Here is a 19,806-nt window from a genome sequence, read left to right on the forward strand (position 1 = left end):
TTATTTAGTTATTTCAGGGCAAACTACCAAACGATGCCTTAAAGCATGACTCCAGCTGATTGGAACTTCTTATTGTCATCTTATTTTTGTAGCTGTGGTCATCCTAATGAACAAAACAAATAGTATTTTACATTCAGTGTTTTCTGAACATGATATCATTTTAAAAAATTAAAGTTTGCTGGAACTTTAATTTTTGAGATAATACAATATTTTACCACAATTTTGCATAAACTAAATGTTTATGCAAAATTATAAATGTAACCACATCACCGAAAAAATCTTGAGTTGGCCGGTGGTGGAGAGCTGAGTTAGCAGCTAAGGTAAGCTATCTAATTAGTCTAATGTCATTAAACAAATTAACATAGGAGCAATGTTAGTTAACTAAAAACCAACCAGGCAAATTATTTGTCAGATAATTATATATAACCTCCTAGGACCTGGCGTCCACATATGTGGGCATCACATTTTGGGACATCTAGACCAAAATACTTAATTTTTCTCTACAAAAGCCTGATATACACTGCCACTGTACTATCAAAATTTGAAACAAATGTCCTCATATGTGGATCTTATTTTTCTCAAAAAACAAAATTAGGTAAAAAAAAAAAAAAAAAATCTGGTAATTCTTTGTTTTTACATTCTTTAGGTCCCAATCAACCCAAATAGCAAAGAAAAAATAAAAATGCATGCCATGAAAGATCTCATTAAATGATTCAAAATAGCTGAAGGGAAGCCTTGACAACATCATCCACATTCACAGCAGCTAAGCTCCTAATAATGTTTAACATGAAGCCCTAATGGTATAAAAATGGGTGATATTAGAAATTAGATACATTTTCACAATCATTTTGTTCTGACCTGTAAATGTGTTTGTTTATACTCACCTGCTACTTCATTGTGTGCACCTTGCTAGCACTGGGTATGACTCCATTTTAGTAAATGGCCTGTATTTGTATAGGGCTTTACTTAGTCTCTATGGACCCCAAAGCCCTTTACACTACATACAGTCATCCACTCTGTCACACACACATTCACACACTGGTGATGGCAAGCTACATTGTAGCCACAGCTGCCCTGGGGCGCACTGACAGAGGCGAGGCTGCCAGACACTGGCGCCACGGGCCCTCCAGAATTATTCACAAAATTATCAGAGGGATTCTTCGTGACGCAGATTCAATAAGGAGCTGGAAACACACACTAGCATCACATATTTGCTGCAGATTTCTCAGCTACACATCCATGAAGTGAATCTCCCGATCAACGAGATCCCGAAGGTGTTCTGTTGGATTGATATCTGGTGAATGGGGAAGCCATTTGAGGACAGTGTCATGTTTACGAAACCTGCCGAAGATGGTAAGGGAAAGTGTGCCACGAAACCACCAGCAGCAGCCTTAACCATTGATAGGATGGATCTATGCTTTTTTATTTTTTCCATCATGTTGTGACCTTACCATCTAATGTCACAGCATAAATTGAAAATCACCAGGCCAAGCAATGTTTTTCCAATCTTCTGTCTTCCAGTTTTGGTGAGCTTGTATAAACTGTATCCTGGTTTTTTGTTTTTAGCTCCCAGGAGCGGAACCTGGTGTGGTCTTCTGCTGTAGTATCCCGTCTATTTTGTGTTCAGAGATGCTCTTCTTCATATTATGGTTGTAACGAGTGGTCATTTGAGTTACTGTTGACAGCTGGAATCATTCTCCTCTGACCTCTGACGTCACTCAGAGAACTGCTGCACACTGGATATTTTCACCTTTTCAGACCTTCAGACCACAGAGGCACAGCTTGTGGGACAATAATGAGGTTTAGATGTGCCGTTATGTTCACCAGGACACACTCCATCACTTGTGCGCACATACCAAACACACCACAGTTATTTTACATGTTTTTTTTATTTGTCAAATTCCGACAAAAGGGCAAAATTAAAATATGCCTCATATTCACAGACCGTCACGTCTTTGACTCTTTCATTTTTAACGTCAAAGTATTATTTTTTTCCTGTTCTTTTTTTTCTTTTTAATATTAAAACCCACCACAAACGTACATTTTCAGATCCAGAATGAACTGGAAAGAATTCCCCAGTCAGCAGTTCCCACAGCTCACCTACAGCAGCCATTGAGGAACAATAGGCACATTTAGATATGAATAGCTGGCAGTCTACTGAAAGAATTTGAACAGGATGAAGAGATGGCCACAATTTTATTAGATTTACAGTCACAATGAGAACCTTCAGTCATTTCTGCGCTTTCTCTACTGCCGACTATCTAATATCTGTGATAATACCACCTCAAATTGTCTCTCGACTGCACTGAGAGCCTACAAAATTCATGGCTTCCTCCTTGAGATTTGAACAAGTCTGCAGTGAAGTAAACAAACTAACCGACAGAACTGCACCGATATTGAGGTCATTTCCTTTTTCCTTAATAAATGGACAGTGGCTTGTGATGAATGCTTGGATCTCAAAATGACCTAGTGATCATCTACTGTGTGTATTTGTGTGTGTGATATCTGTCACTTGGAGGCTCCAAGCACTATTATAACGAGCATACGGTTGGCGTCACATGCACAGCTCATATTAACCCTTCAGCTCTTTTCTGGATCTTCTTTGTGGACGTATAAGACTGTGTGTTTCTGCCTGTTTTTTTGTTTTTTTGTAATGTGTATTTACAGCCATGTCCGTGTATGCATGTGAGGGTGCTCATCCATGTTAAAGCAACAGTAAGTGTTTTACTCATGTTTTAATGTCTGATTATGTGCAGTGACTCAAGGAAAGAATGAGGCAAAGTCTCTGGCTCAGAGCTACGACTTGAGCGCCATCTCGTTTATCCTCATCTAGCCTCATCATCCGTCTTTATCAAGCCTCCGGTCGCTGTCCTAAACTTTCTGCAGTCAGTGCCCTGAGACAACTCAACCAAGCACCCAGAAAACTCCCTCAAACTCCCACAGCCGCTCAATAAGGACCATTCATAGCCCACACCATAGGAAGTAACAGAACAGAACATTGTGCTGACACACATTTACGCCAATGTAAGGGTGAGCCAGAGGTGAGCAAGAAACCCCCAAGAAGTCCAAATCTAATTTCACACAGAAACACACTAACGGGGCGAGGGAAAGAAAAATGACACAGTGAGAAGCTTCAAATGTAGCTTTCACCTCTGAAGAACTGCAGCCAAACATCCCGACAATCCCACACTCCTCCTCCTCCTCGCTCGATCCCCTTTCTCCTGCGAGAACAAGATCCATGAGTGGCTCCAGCAGATATCTAACCTGGCAAGCATATGTACGCCTGTGTGTCACTGTGTGTGTGTGTGTGTGTGTGTGTGTGTGTGTGTGTGTGTGTGTGTGTGTGTGTGTGTGTGTGTGTGTGTGTGTGCGCGCGCGCATGTTCCTCGGGCCGTCCCACGGGGGATACGTGCGTCTCGTCTGTGAGTCACAGGCAGGGTCTGTGTCTGTGTGCGAGTCCGTCAGAAGACATCAGCATCAACATCCTTAGTTCACCTCAGGCAGACACACACACACACACACACACACATGCATTGTACATCATCAAACCTCCCCAGGGCTATGTGCTATCCCCCCCCACCCCACATCCCCTCCAGCTGAAACCTCAGTCTCTCCGTTTGCTGTCGATGTCAAACTGGCCGTTCGCTCACACTGGACAAAGGCGTAGCATATGCCTGCCTGCCTGGAAAACACTGGATGAGATACTCAACACAAACAGACATACATTTTTCACCACAGGATGACTGCCGTTTTCTTTTTTTAGCTTTATCCTAAATAAGTGCAATTATTACATTTCTTAGTTGTTGTTTTTTTTTTTTATCTTGCCCCAAAAGTTGTTTTGTTGCTGCAAGAAAATGAAAGAAACTCTTAAACATAACCCAAAATGTGCCTTAAAAATGTCTTACTTTCAAATTGTTGTATAGGTTTGTCTTAGATTAGATTTGTTTCTTTTTAAGGATGTGTAACGCAATAGCACTCGTATACATTTTTGTTTCATTTGCTCAACTTTAAATGTAACGATTCCCCATTTTCAAAAGAGAGACAACATAGATATAAAAGAAAAAGAAGGAACGAGATAAGCGGGTCAACACTGAGACCAAAACCAAAGAAATAGACAGAAAGAAGCGCAGTGAGACAAACAGGCAGACAGGTAGGATTTGGAAAGCGCTGAAACAGACACAGACAGACAAACGAAAAACAGAAGTGGAGTGGACGGCCGGGCTTCACTCTGCACGAGTGCTCCAGGGAGGCTCTCGGCGCTGAGAGTCATTATCGTTCTATGACACAGATGAATAGTGCATTAGCATAAGGGAGAGCCTGACATGACACATGACAGACACAACTCCCTTTCGCTCCGTCACCTTTTCATTTCCTCCCACCGAAAGGAAGAGTTTTCTTTTTTTGGCTCGTTTACATATAATATAAATATGAGTGCATGATTTTAACTACCACAGCAAAGGTTCGCTGCGTTAAAATGCCATTCTACCTAATAATACCGCATGAGACAGTTGCTGATAAAATGTGTGTGTGTGTTTGCCCTGACAAATAAAAGAGAATATAACAACTCTGCAGTGCCTCACTACACAGCGAGTGTTTGGTAAGAGCCTCTGAATAGACTCGTGGCCTTGTTTGGAGTGTGCCTCATTCTGGTGTGTTGTTTAATGAAGAGCCTCTCAGAAAATATACATACACACACACACACACACACTACAAATGGTATCAATGGTTTTGCAGCACATGGAAAAATGAGTGCATGTTTGGTAGGTGAGAGCAGCATCCCAAGGTCTTCCATCCGTTCATTGTTCTCCGTTCTTGTTAATAATTTCCAGTGTTTATATGTCCGTGACTATTCCTGGCATGTAATCAGGAGTTTTGTGGAGACAGGCCTGTGCGTAGGGGAAAGTCTCTTACTCTGGCTAAGCTTTTCTACTCCCTCTCTGTAACTCTGCTGACTGAGTGGAAGTTGCTTCTTGGCTTCTTCCTCATCTTTGTTGACTCACCGGGTAGGCAGCGTGTATGTCCACAAAAATAGCAGGGGGATCCTTTATGCGTATGAGGTGTCCTCCTAATGTGATGGCACAGTGCCATTTAAGCACCTTACCGTTGGTAAACACAGGGATTGCCTGGCCTATCCATCCGGTAATAAGTGGATCAATGTGTGTCCAAGAGCCCAGGCTGCCACTAACTACTGTCCTATTTGGATTAATGAGTGTGACTCTGTGTGTGTGTGTGTGTGTGTGAGAGAGAGAGAGAGAGAGAGAGAGAGAGAGAGAGAGAGGGTTTCCCCAGCTTACCGTGTCCCAGGTGTGTATAGTAAAGCTGATGGAGTTAGACGCGCGTGTGACGTCATTCTCTAAGAGAGCCATCCGGTCACCACTGTGACCCAGTGGCAGGTTTTGTTCTTTATCACCTGGAAACGTCAGGCAGGAAATTCCATCAGCAACACATGACGTGGAAACACAGGGGAGGAAAAGACGGGCATTACCTGACAATATCCAAACGAGCAGGGCTCGTAATAAGTCTTTACTCTATACTGCTTAATCAGTGCAATCAGGACAGCCACAAGAAACAACTGTTAATGCACCCAATAACAGCATCTAATTTGGGAATGTAAAATTTTTCAGACAAAGTGTAAGAATTTTAAATTTGAACAATTTTAGAACCAGTGATCTAAGCGCTCTGTTCAAAGTCATGTTTGGTCGACTGGTGCCTCCCAGTTGCCAGTTTTCACAGGTCTCTATGCAGTTCTGTGAACATGAGCACATCAGATTCAGCAGCTTGTAGAACCACTTTTAGCTGTTAAATACTTGAACTAATCATTTTCTAAATGATTTTATTCAGCTCTCATATTGTTGGGAACAAATTTTGCCCCATTCTTTGTTACAGTGTTGCCTTCTGGACAACTTTCTAACATCCCACCACAGCATTTCAATCAGATTGAGGCCATTGCACCTTGATTCTTTTTGTTTTCCAGCCATTCTGTTGTAGATTTACAGCTGTGCTTGCAATCATTGTCCTGTTGCATGGCCCAGTTTTGCTTCAGCTCTCAGACAAACAGCCTCAACTTTGACTCTAAAATACTTTGGTATACAGAGGAGCTCATGTTTAATGGCTGCAAGGTGACTAGGTCCAGTGGCTGCAAGACAAGTTAAAATCATCACACCTTCACTGCTGTGTTTGAAAGCTGGTATGAGGTGATTGTATTGCCAAACGTCTCCACTTTGGTCTCATCTGTGCCAGAAGTCTTGTGCTGTCATGTTGTTTTGAGAGAGAAGAGGCTTTCTCCCAGCAACCCTTCCAAACAAGCCAAACTTGTTCAGTCTTCTAAGTGTACTTTCATGAACTTTAACATTTAACAAGCTAACTGAGGCCTACAAATCTACTTACCCTCCTAATTCCTATGGAAGCAATAAGGGCGCACATTGCATGTGTAGTTTTTCACCTGACTGCAGACTGAGTTCTATGGAAAATGTCACTTTCAGATGACTATATGTGTGTATATGACCAAAAATGTCTATATTGTTTTTTTTTGTTTTTTTTTAATTATGTATTTATTTGATTTGATTTTCGGTTGTTACAGATGGGACAGACATGACTGGGGTATAGGACAGGGAGAAAGATCAAAAGAAAGAGAGGGACAGAAAAAAAATAAAGGGGAGAAGAGATGATGAGTAAGGGGGGAAGGAAAAAAAAAAGATTAACAAACAAAAACCTTGATCACCTGTATGAGGATAAGAAAAACAGAAGAGAAAACAAACAAAAAAGAGCAACATAACAAATACAACACCATCTCAATAAACTAGCTAACAGTAGATAACAGTAGATACTAAACATTACATGTTATTGTGCAGCAAACAAGATCGACAGCGCACAATGTGCTTTGAGGTAGCAGCCAAGAAAGGAGTTTGTGTCTGTGAACACCCGTGTGTACACCTGTGTGCACACCTGTGTGGATCAGCATGCTTGTATTCCAAAGGTTTCTCCATGTAACGATCTGCTAGGGAATGTGGGGAGCCATAGCCCCGTCCCCCAGGGCATGAAGCAGGTATGGAGGAGATCCAGGCCCCAGACATCCAGAAGCCCCAGAGTACGAGGACCCACGGAGGACCACCACAGGGGCAACGGTGCCACCCTCCTGGGAAGAGCTAAGGAGAGCCCCAAACGAGAGGTCACCCAGCAGCCACGGAGCAGAGGCCAGAGGGGGTTGCAGTAACATGCCCGCGGGATTTGCCGGCAGCCAGCTGTGCCAGAGAGGACCGAACCTCAGGCCCAGAGGCCAGAGGGCACCCCACCCCTCGGAAGGGGCCCAGCCGGGCCATAGGCACCAGGCACAGCTTCCTTCACTTTCTCATTTATGCCGTATATGAACCATTTATTTGGATCTGTGATGTTTAAACAACAACACAAAATAGTCTGTCTATCCTACTAGCAATTATTACAATGTAATGTTTAGAAAAGAAGCTATCAGCAACTGCAAGCCTACCTACCACTGGATGAGATCATGCACTGAGTGGGAAACACTCCAAAACCTCATCCTGGTATAAAATACAAAGCAGTTCATCTGCATTTTTTCTGCATTTTCTAAAATCTCAAAATTGTGCATACTTAAGTCAAAACACAATATGATTTGACTATTGTCAGTTTTTACAGTTTTACAGTTTACACAGATTAAACTCAAAAAGTCCCCTTTCTGTCACCTGACCAGTGAAACAAAGTCTAAACCTAGTTTGTTATTTTGCATGTGTGGGCGTGTGAGCGGGGGTAGGGATGCTGAATGTGCCGATCCATAAGCCCCATCGACAGAAAAACTACCGTTCCTCAACCGGAAAGAGCACTGGAGGAGAAACACTCCAACTGGATGTCCTTAGAGCAGTTCAAACACACATATTCAGACTCTTACAAACACAAAAATCAGGCTGGCAAAGTTGTCGATACTGTATTTTGGCAAATAAAACGAAAATGAATGGACTGAGTGGGACACAGACTGGAGAACTAGCTTGGGTATAGCTTGTTATTTTTTATTCATGTTAAGCTATTCATACCCAACAAAGCACTTACACACTTATTTCATGTATTCAGCAGGTATGAGAGTACATATTGTGCTTAAAAAAGTCAACACATCAGCAGCCAGTTATGAAGGTTAACAGGCAAGTGGTACAAGAGTGAGTCTTGCTACAAAAATGTTCCTATTAATTATCTGCATGGTTGCTACACTATACTACACTATTTGCCTTTGAGTGTTTGTAACAAAAATAGTGATTTACACCAGGTTGGGTCAAATTTAAGTCCATGACTTTATACGATCGCATCGTGTGGATATATTATATTATAAGAGATAGATACCAGATTCAGACGTGGCATTTATTTAAACAGAAATTGCACAATTGCCTAGCTTTTGTAGGCATTTTAAAAATGTTACGGTGGAAATATGGAAGGAAATATTTTTATTGCTGTACAGCAGTTGTTTCCTATTGCAAATGAACAGCAAAGCTAAATGAATGCAATCCTTATCCTGAAATCCAAGCAATATAAGCAAACCAAGCAATAATTGCCGTACAAACAATCAAGATGTGACTGAAGTGCAGATTTCCAGCTTTGATTGAAGGGGCTGTAAGGCTGAAGAGATATTGTGTTAAACTGAAGGAATTACATTACTTGACAGTTCCCCCATTTTTAGATGCTTAAAAGAAAAGAGATAATTGACTGTCAAGAACCCGTTTCCTCATATTTTGTGACAAATTGAGCAGGACAAAACATCTGGAGCTGATTCGGTTCAACCTTATCTTGATTGTTTGCTTTAAAATCAATCATGACAGTGTAAAGGGGCAAAATTTTATCACAATCCAAATGCTTATGAAGCTTATTATAAAACAAATCAACTTTGTGATCCTGCCTCCTGGGCACTTTAGGTGACTGGTATTTCTGATATCTTAAGACTGAGTGACTGTATGCTTGCTGTCAGTCAGTCAACACTATTATACCAGGTGGTTAGCAAATGGTTGGCTAGCTGGTGAAATGGTTAAATCTTCAGTTGATGGTGTCAAGTGACAGAGAGCGGTAAACTGTAATAAACGCTATATCGAGCTTCTTTTTATTGAGAACAGCAGTAGATGACTACAATGTGTGGTCTGCTTCTGGTGAACACCAAGACGGGAGCCAATGTGTACATGATGAGTTCATGTGTAAGTGAGTGTCAGTGTGTTATAGTTCAGGGATAGAGGGCAGAGTAGGGAGGTAGTGAAGTTTATCCTCCTGACATCCTGGTTTAACATGTTTATGATAAAAATGAGGCAGGGCTGGAAGAACCGTATCCCCACACGTTTCGAATGCTCCACCCCTAAGTGCATGGCACTGCTCCAGCTGCGCCATCATCAACATCTTAATATTCTTCATGGATACACTGGCCCAAAATCCTCAGTCCACCTTCTCTGCACATGTCCAAGACATATCAGCCTTGCCATTTCTAATTTTCCCCATTCTGGTCACTCCCAGTGAAAGCCGTAACATTTTTAACTCTGCCACCTTCAGCTCGGCCTCCTGACTTTTTGCCACCATCAACAAACCACACGTTGTAGCAGGTCTCAGTACCATGTTGTAAACCTTCCCTTTCACTCATGCTGCTATCCTGTCACAAATCATCATCAACAATTTAATAGCTTACAGTGTTTGTTGTTGTATATTGGGGGAACTCTGCAACTGGCACGACAATAATTAATAGGAGCTCTTTGGAGGGGGGGGGGGGGGGGGGGGGGGGGTTCTGTTTTTTAAAAGAAACAGAAATCTCAGAGACAAGCATAAAATAATCCACATGTATATGCTTGTGTAGTTTCAGTGAACCTACCATTTGAAATGTCATCCCACAGCATAATTACTTATATTGTCTAACAAGAGTGTTGACACAGCAATACAGTAATCTGTCTCTAATCTGTCAGGTCACACACAGAAAGAGTGTTTGCTCACAACAGAACATACTGTGATTAAATGAGTCACAGAACAGCGTGCAGAAGAGGGCAGCGGTTAGAATACTGAGAGATTTACACACGTCTGTGCTCATGAGAGTGTTTGTGATTTTTAGAGATTTATGTGGCTTGTTACCACTGATCCTTTGCGGAATGCTAATTAAACAATCAGCTTTCATCAGCACAGCCCACAAAAAGGCACAGTGCAGCGACGTATTCAAACCTGTGGGAAAGCCTTTCTTGGCATTGCATTTCAGCAAAGTCACTTTAAAAGCGGAGCAATTCGAGGTCAGTGTGACACTTGCAGCCTCTCACAACGCTGCAAGCCCGGCTTATTCACACATCAAAAACCTTCTCCCACCTAGACCACACACAGAAGCACAGCACTCACACATACATGTGTGAATTTAGAGTACATGGGTAATGAGAGACAGGACAGCACTTGGCTTTATTAGTTAACAATATGACTGCAAATACTCATAGGTCAGTGTTAACGGGTTTAACAAACAGAGGTTCCCCATGTAGTGGGGATGTCTGTACTCTACACTGAAGTCTGAGAAAGTAACAACAGATGAGGTTTGTCTTCCCAACTGTAAATTTAAAATGTCAATTTTCATTGCTTTGCTTTAAAATTGTAAAAAAATAATAATAACAAATAAAAATCCAGTCCAGAGTTTCTATACTTCACAGGCTGACCCTTCTTGAGTTCTTTGAACTGTTTGAATTTATTTTGGATTTTCTCTAATCCACACAGGGTCAAAAGTACACATATAGGCCCAAATATATACATACACTTCCTTAAATCTCAAGACTTGTGCACCTATTTCTTGTTTTGAGACATATGCTGTATAGTCATTTCACCCCGGAAAACAACCAGTTCAAAGAAATCAGTGAAAGCCCAAATTTACCACGACATTCATGTCCATGATGAGAGTGTGCAAACTTCTGACCACAGCTCCACCTTCCATTTCACTGCATGTCAGTGCCCACATACATGAGTGTGTGCATTCTGCCCTTTCAGAAAGTTTCGCAAAACCTGGAAAGAAATATAAAAAATCTTGACAAAGATGAGGGTTGGTGTGTGAAGCAAGGAAACAGCAGATTGTGACAATGAACTGAGCTCTTGTTGTTTTTTATTGTTTACAGACATTGTCTGCTTTTTCACTCATTTTTGTTGCAGTCCTTGTACCTGACTGTAAGTGGGGTTTAAGCAATTTAACGTTGACCTATGAATCATTCAAGCATGAAAAAGGCACCTGACTCAGACAACGTCGGGCAACTTAAGAAAGAACCAGTTTCTAAATAGTATCTTTTGAAATTCTGGAAAGTTCTTGAAGAATCCTGGAGAACTATTGAAGAAAGTGAGCTCAGGTTGTATTGAAGAATAAAGTTGATCATACCAAATACTGACTTTCAAGCTCATTAGGAGTTGAAAAAACATTTTTTGCCTTTTTACACTGTAATAAGATGTATGTTTCCACATGTTTAAGTAAATCATTGCACCCATTATCCCAGGAAAATATAAAGAAGCAAGAAATAAAGGGTGACTTAAATGACTACATTCAGGTCAATCTACATTTTCATTAAAGAAATAAAAATAAAAAAACAGATTTTTCACAGAGACGTCAAATTGACAAGTAAGGATAGTAAAGGGGAAAAGCACTGAATCAACAGAATCTTAATCTTTGTATATGTTATTTATTTCTGCAAAAAACGTTCTTGACAGAAGGCCTACAGTCACACTTTTAAATATAAATTTGTTCTTTTTAGCGTGGGCTGCACTGACATCATTTGGAAAAAAATTACTCTCTCTCTCTCTCTGTTGGAAACAGGATGTTTTTATCAATTATCACTGAAAAGAAGCCTACAAAGACCCCTCAACACTCTGGCCCACGTGCATATACGCATGCACAAACTGTACTCCTACAAAAAAAGCACACATTCACAGCTACCTCAAATCCGTTGCCATTGAGAGGGGAACCTTAGCCAATCAAAGAAAGGAAGGCAACAGAACAGGAAGTGTGGTCACAGTTTGTGTTCATCATCGGCACAAAAATAGCTCTCAGAGAGTAAACAACGCATCCCATTCATAAAAAAAAAGACGGCAAACGCCTACTCCCCTGCAGCGCAACAAGAGGGGAAAGAAGAGATAAAGACAGGGTGAGAAACAGACAAGTGGCAGAAAGAGACAGATGCAGTACAGAGACAGACACAAAGAGATGGAAATATACGGCACAGACAAAAAGAAAATGACAAAAGAGTAGCATGAGATGGGAGGCCGCGGCTCGAGTAAGAAAGAAAGCCTGACTGTGACATCACATCCTCGTCACTGCTGGTTCCACTTCCTTGGTTTGGAAAACACCAGAAACCTACGTCACATGGTGAGACACTGCTTTCCAGCTCTCACTTTTTCACTTGCAATGTGACACACGCACAAATACACACATACACCAATACAATATGCGCTATAAGTTACAAACGTCCACCGTAAACCCTCGTAACACGAGCGCCCAGCGCATCCATGAGCCTCAACTGGAGTCGCCAGCTGTTTCCCAGCCCACACGTTGTGCCATTAGACCATCCGCTTTCCACTTACACACATAAAACGCACCCGCAACATGCTTACCACGTAATACCAGATAAGGAAATTGTTTGGTTACTTGTGTGTGTATGTGTGTGTGACGTGTCAGACAGAGGAAGTGAAGATCTATTTTTAGAAAAGAGCGGAAGTGTCCACTTCTCTTTCCAGGATTAGCACATAGACATATAGAGGCATGCACAAAGACACAAAGACACACACACACACACGTACGCACAAAGACAAATGAGAAAAACCAGTGAAAGTGCACACTTCCTTGCCACAAACACCCACACTGTGCACGCTGGTGAGTCTGATGAAATGTGTGAGTTTTAATTTAAAATTACGCAATCGCCTCAGGTAAAGTTCTTCCAACGTGGAGACATGCAACCAAAAAAACAAAGCTACGCTCTACTCTACAACAGAGGTGTGAAGACAGAACATAGTAGAAAGTCTACAGCTCACACGCAACAGCCAAATGTAAAATGACTTATATTTCAACTACACCATATACACGACTGCACCCACAGACTGGTTTAACTGGCATCACTTGCTGATCAAACTGCACCTTTCAAGTTTCTGTGATATCCCACAGGATACTCAGGTGATAATAAAGCTGTGTCATTGTAGTACTGATGTCATATGACTGTCATGGCACTAAGAAAAGAGGTGGGTGTTTTCACTTCCATTTACATCACATGGTAACAGGATGAAACTAGCAAGTGAGACATGAGTGGGTGATATTGTCGTTACCTTGATCACTGGACCACAAACCTATCTGCTGTATGACCAGAGTCAAAAAAGGGGAAAAAATGGTCCTAGATTGACTGTACGACTCCAGAAACAACCCGTGCTCACGGGGAAATTAGGCTCGTTCTCATGCAGCATCACTAATGAAACATACTGTAGGCGTCACCCAGTCTGTTTTCATTTTTCACAGAAAATCGTGAAATATTAACAGAGCCCTTCTGCCAGTTAAAGGACCACACTGTGCCTTAGTAGCTTGCAAGGTTTTGTAGATCAATTTCCTGGAGACATTTCATTTATTTTTAAGTAGGAGGGAAAACTACCCTCTCACACTTTCTGTAAAACTAGATGCTATAAATGATCTTTTGTTTTTTCAAAGGAAAGTGTGGGGCAGCAAAAGAATAGAATTTATGAAAGGAACATGGGTCAAAATAAATGCAATCAGAGAAGTGAAGAAACAATACGGAAATATCTACATCACGTAACTGTGATACTGTAGTTATTTGTACTAAAATGGCTGTTGTTTGGCATCCGAGACTGGAGTTCCCCGACAAGTCCTTGAACGCATAAACAAACAAGGAGTTTTCCCAAATTCTTCCATTTCGTAGCTGCATTGCTTCATGATGAAGCAACGCTGACTCAAGGATTAAGGTGACTGAATGTTTTCTTCGGTAGGCCGGCTGTCTCACTGAATGCAATGTTACTACAGCGTGATTTATGTAGTGTAATTGAATACATGGAAACTGCCTGAATGTCTGCAGACAAGCTGGAAATCAATCCAAAAGGGGGTTTCCATCGATTTATCTTGCCAAAGTCACACAACATGGGGAGAATCATTCGGCCTGTGAAAACAGCTTTGAAATATCTTCATTGGCTCTCGGGGAGTTTTGACAAGTCTGATAAATTATCACATGAGTGTCTCAGCTTGAGCTTTACAAACCAAGAGTTGCAAAGGCTGCGACTGCTAAGTACGGGTACAAGTACCATGTAGGAGTTACCTCTGCAGTAGCCAGAGGGTAACAACAACAATGTAATGTAATGTATAGCTCATGTAATGAAACAAAGAGTACAATTGTTTTAAACTGAGAGGACCTAAACTTGTCTGAGCAGTAAAGGTAACAGATAAATTAACAGAGAGGCAACAGGAAAAAACATAAAAAGCAATTATTGCTAAAATACATAAATAACGAGTAAAAATGAATAGCTGTTTGCTAAAAGTAAATTAGACAGTTGGAAGGAGGTTGACCCATTTTTATTATGGAAAAACGTGTATTCCATAAGCAATTGGAGAGTGGTTGCTGGAAACTGCTGGCAGCCACGAAGAGGTACTGTGCGCTGCACAGAAAGCCTCCTTGTGATTGCATTGGTCAGATTTAGCAGTTTGCATGTAGAATACAGACTTGAGTCCAAACAGTCGCTAAGAGGTAGTGAAATGTGAAAAAGTGCAGCCCAAACCAAAAACGGAGAACACCTTCAAAGTAAAGGTTGTGCCTTACCGTTGCAATCAACACTGTGGAATGCACTACACACAGGCACAGGTCTTTGTTTTCAGACACCAACTTTATTTCTTTTTGTACGTGATGACCGACACAGTCTGACAGCTGTCGGACACAGCTGATCTCCAGCCCCCCTCCGCTCCTCTCCCGTCTCACTATAAAGGGTAAGGAAAGCATCATCAGTTCAAAACGCCATCAGCTGTTTTCACCTGCGTTTCCAGCACCGCCCCGTTGAGCTCACCGCACCACCCCTCCCCTGCAGCTGCGCCTGGGACCACACCTCCGCCACAAACACGTTTTAAATAGTCAGTCTCCAGGCCTGTGTCACCGAGGCGTAAACGAACCGGATGACCAAATAAACAGTCAACTACAATTCTCAATAAAATGTTTAGGTGTGGTATATTTCAGCATAGTTGAAATAGGTTGAGCTGAATGTATTTGATGGTTTCAGATTATCTGAATGGACAGGTGGACAAAGTGGTCAGGGATACAATTAAGACCACCTGCCTAATATTGTTTTGGTCCCTCTTTTGCTACCTTCAGTAAAAGCTTCAGTAGCTCATCTGCCTTTGCTCCCCACATGTATCAGTGAGCCTTGGCTGCCCATGACAGTGTCCTGGTTCACCTTTGATACATACTGATCGCTGCAGACCGGGAACACCCCACAAGAGCTGCTGTTTTCGGAGATCCTCTGACCCCGTTGTCATAATCTGGCCCTCGTCAAACTCCACCAAGCACATAGCAGAAGAATGACACAAATTGTGTAACGTATAAGCACACTGGAAACATCTAATTCTTGCAAAGAATTTGTCCTCTAAAACCACACTGTGGAAAAAAAGGAAGTCGGCATCAAGCAATGATGAGCTGCTCCTGATGTTTCTAAACAAGAAAAGGAAGATATAGATTCTGGGTCCATGATGAAGAGATAATCAGAGTTATTCACTTCACCTGTCAGTGGTCATAATGTTATGTCTGATCGGCGTATGTACTGAGAGGGCAACTCATATTAAAATAGCCAAAGTTTTAAACAATGTGGTCAGTTTTTTGTGAGCTTTGACAGTTTTTTTTCTTCTCTTGACTGTCTCTAATGTTTCATGGAAGTGAAACAACCTCACTGTAGTTTCCCTTTAATGGTGCAAAACATAAATAACCTCAGAATATAGACACCACGGTGTAGCCGAGGTAAAGAGGAAGCAAAGTCGGAGAGTTTTCTAATGTCTTGGGCACATGAGACAAAAGGAGCGAGAGAGAGACAGACGATGTTTTCCGCACTGAAATGCTTTTTTTCCAATATCTAAAGTTCTTCTAACACACTCATATGCACACACGAACACTTAGCATGAGTACAAGGGCCAATCCCCTAGCCCCCCCAGAGGTGTACCTCTGGGCTGGTTAATGGACGCACTCACTCACCCTGATACTTTCCTCCCCCCTTAAGCTCATCTTCTACTGCTCCTACTTCTCCCACTCCCCTTTTTTTCCCCACTCCAGTAACATTTTCCACCCCACTGGAAATGAGAATGGGTGGGTGGCTGGGCGAATGGCAAGGCTCCTCACCAGAGCCGTTACAGTCTACACAGAAAAATGGGTCAGGGGGTGGGTGGGTCCTATATTTCAACCTTCCAGGAGTCCATGTGCTATGGATACATGAATGAGGTGAGCTTAAGATAACAACCCCAAGGGTGCCATCATCTCCAGGCACAAGCTCCTAGTACTGCTCTGATGTTCTGATCCATTATATTCATGTCCAAAAATACCTTTTTTTCTTTGTGCAGCTTTCCTCTTCAAAAAGAACCGACTATGTGACGGAAAAATAAGCACGCTTCAAGCCCTCTCATCTCTTGCATCAGTTGGAGCAGGATAAACAGTGCACCAATTTTATCTCACAAACAAGTAACTCTATTCTGACACTGTTTTAAATCTGTGATATACGTCGTTGTGCATGTGGGCGTCTTTGTTGTGTACGTGTGTCAGCGCGCGTGCGTGTGTGTGTGCAAACGTGTGCATGAGCGTATGTGTGAATGGTGTTGATGCGTAGGAGACAGTTACGTGTTTTGGCTTATAACATGGCTGTTGATGGCTTGAGTTGTCATGACGATTTTTAGTAGGACTTCACCATGGTGACCATGACTGGACACACACACACACACACACACACACATACAAGTGCAAACACAAATACAATTTTAATCCAGAGCAGCGGAATATTTCCTAAATAAGTCAATGACACACTTTTGTCTTCTTTTTTTTTTTAGCTTTACACAAATGCAGCTCTTAAGGCTTACTGTTAAATTAGCTCCTGCTGCCACACTCAACAATTTTAAGCTACACATTTAGAAATGAATAATGGATACCTGACCCTGCACCACAGTTGGACAGGTCCAAAATAATCAAGTCCTCTTGTTTTACTGCGGATCTCAGGGTAATGTGACAATGCATTTAGTCCCTGAGTGGATCCAAGATGACTCGCTTTGATTACATGGTGCATTATAATTGTTCTTTCCAGGTTTACAGACTGTGAACTATTGAGAAACTGTGAAAAGGTGGTAAAAATTGAATGGATATTTTTTTAAAACTGCTTTAATGTTTTTACTATTCACCAGAGTGCCATTCACTGGAGTATGATTTTGATTGGGTGCACCACATGTTAGCTAGGCTCCAATTATCTTCATATGTACTTAAACTGTCCCTTTTATATTGTTATTCTTAAGGGTCTTTTAATGTCTCATTGCTGTCACTCCCTTTTTTCTTAAATGCATGCTGGGTTTCAGTAGATTGGTCCATTATACTATTACCCAGCATAATGTAATGCTCCTATCCATAATAATGAATTGGAATGTCACCAAAATTAATACCCATGGTACATTTCAATATCAAAATGATTCAAATGGAACAGTTCTTATGTTATTTATTTATTTTTATTTATTTTCTATTTGACCAAATGGAGTCAGAAAATTTGATACTGGAGTACTAATCTGTACTAAAAATTAGATACTCATTTGTAACAGTATTGATACAAACAGTTTCATCTTCGCCTCTACCTGACAAACAACTTCACACAGCCCATCTCTGCACTAGCAGCTGAACACATGAACAGTAGCGCAACAAACTTAGCAACGTAGCATCTTGACACCTGGGTCTTTATGAAGAATTTCTTAAGGTCAGTAAAGCTCCTGTTTCAACAACACTGAAGCATTCAACAGTTATCATAAATATTAACCTAACAGATGCACACAATAACTTCACTTGTTTAACTATTAGCAATTACCCACATTAGCAGTTTGTCAAGTTATCATTAGTGTAGCAGCTAGCTGCTATGGCTAATAATAAAACTATAATACTACAGCATTATAGGCAGCAAACATTTATCAGTCCTGCCTGTCTGTAACATTAATAGAAAGTGTTAATTTAACAGTTTAACACAATTCGTTGTTTAAAAAGTGATTTCTCTTAAGGTTTCTGATTGAAGCACATTAGTGTACCAGTAGGGGTGGGTTTTGATTATTGATTTATCGATTAAAATCGATTCTAGCTTGGATAACGTGATATCATTCATTAAAATCCTGAATCGATTTTTTTAATATAAATTTATTTTATTTAACAGCTAAAACAGTAAATGAGAGCAGGTACACAGATTCTGCACAAAGACGTAAACACATAGCACCGACCCGCCGACGGATCAGAATCAGTTTCTCACCCGACGGCACGGACACGGTCGGGGCTGAAAGCCGACAGCTCGCTGATTCTGATGTTTCGGCGGGTCCGTGCTTTCTGTTTTCGCCCTTTTTGCGCTAGATTCTGAAGTTGTAGGTTTTATCTCTCTCCAAACAATATTGACTGTACCAGCAGCAACAGAAGATCCAAACTACACTTCACATTTCGCTTCACATAAACATCGTCATGAATTCCCTCTTACGTTTGCTGTTTTGCTTCCACCACGATAAAATCACACTTCATGCACAGCTCTCTCTCTCTCTCTCAGTATACTTCAAGAACAGTTTCCCGTCTAAAAATCTGTTTTCTGCATAATGCGCTTGCTTGTTACGCACAAGTCTACCGTTGTTTACAGCGCTGTCAGCCGCTGTTTGTTTCCTTTTACTTACTTCCGAAAAGAAAACCTAATTTCTGCTGTTCAATAGGCTACTGAACAAATTTAAACTTTTTAAAATTATGCAAAATGCAAAACGCTTAGCTGTGTCTCTAATAAAACCTCTGTAACTTTGCTCTGCTTCACTTCAGCAGCATCAGGTAATGTTCATATGTTGATTAATGATTTTCTTTCGTTTTTGATGTACTGCAGAATATTTTTATAAAATCCCAGGCCAGGAAAATCACCTTCACGTTTTTCTGTGTTTTATCCTCAGCTACTTTGACACAAAGGCATCTTGCTGTGATGCTTACACCTTTGATAAAGTCTCGCAAGTGTCAGCTTTCCTTTTATAGATAGAAAAATATGGAAATGTACTGATGCATGATCTGAATTATAATATTTCTGACTGTCTGAGGCAAAATTTCCCCAAATCGAATCGAATCGAGGATCGAATCGAGGATCGAATCGGGGATCGAATCAATTCTAGAAATCAGTGACAATACCCAGCCCTATTTACCAGCAATTAGTCCAAAATAGTGACAGCCTATCCTACCAACTCAACTGTTAGCAGCAACAGAATGGCTAATAAATGGTTCTGTAATTGAATACAGTTGCTTGAATACAGGATCTTTATTTTTATTAAGGTGTAAAGTTCAGAAGTAAATTCAAATTTTATTTTATTTACAGTGATGTCTTTATGTGTTTCCAGAGCTAACTATATACTGATTTACATTTAAATTTGGTGTTTACATATTTTGGTATTTACATGTTTACATGTTAGAATATTTACATGGGTACCTTTCAAAGTAATAAAGTAATCAAAGTAATAATAGCAGTAACACAGTTGAATTTACTGCAGGGGTTTTCCCTCATTTTTCTACGCGGAGGACTTTCTGGACTTATCTGACTAGTAGATAAATAGTCACGGGGAGTTCG

Source organism: Neolamprologus brichardi, chromosome 11 (genome assembly GCF_056152115.1).
Source record: "Neolamprologus brichardi isolate AB-2024 chromosome 11, ASM5615211v1, whole genome shotgun sequence".
Taxonomy (NCBI): Eukaryota; Metazoa; Chordata; class Actinopteri; order Cichliformes; family Cichlidae; genus Neolamprologus; species Neolamprologus brichardi.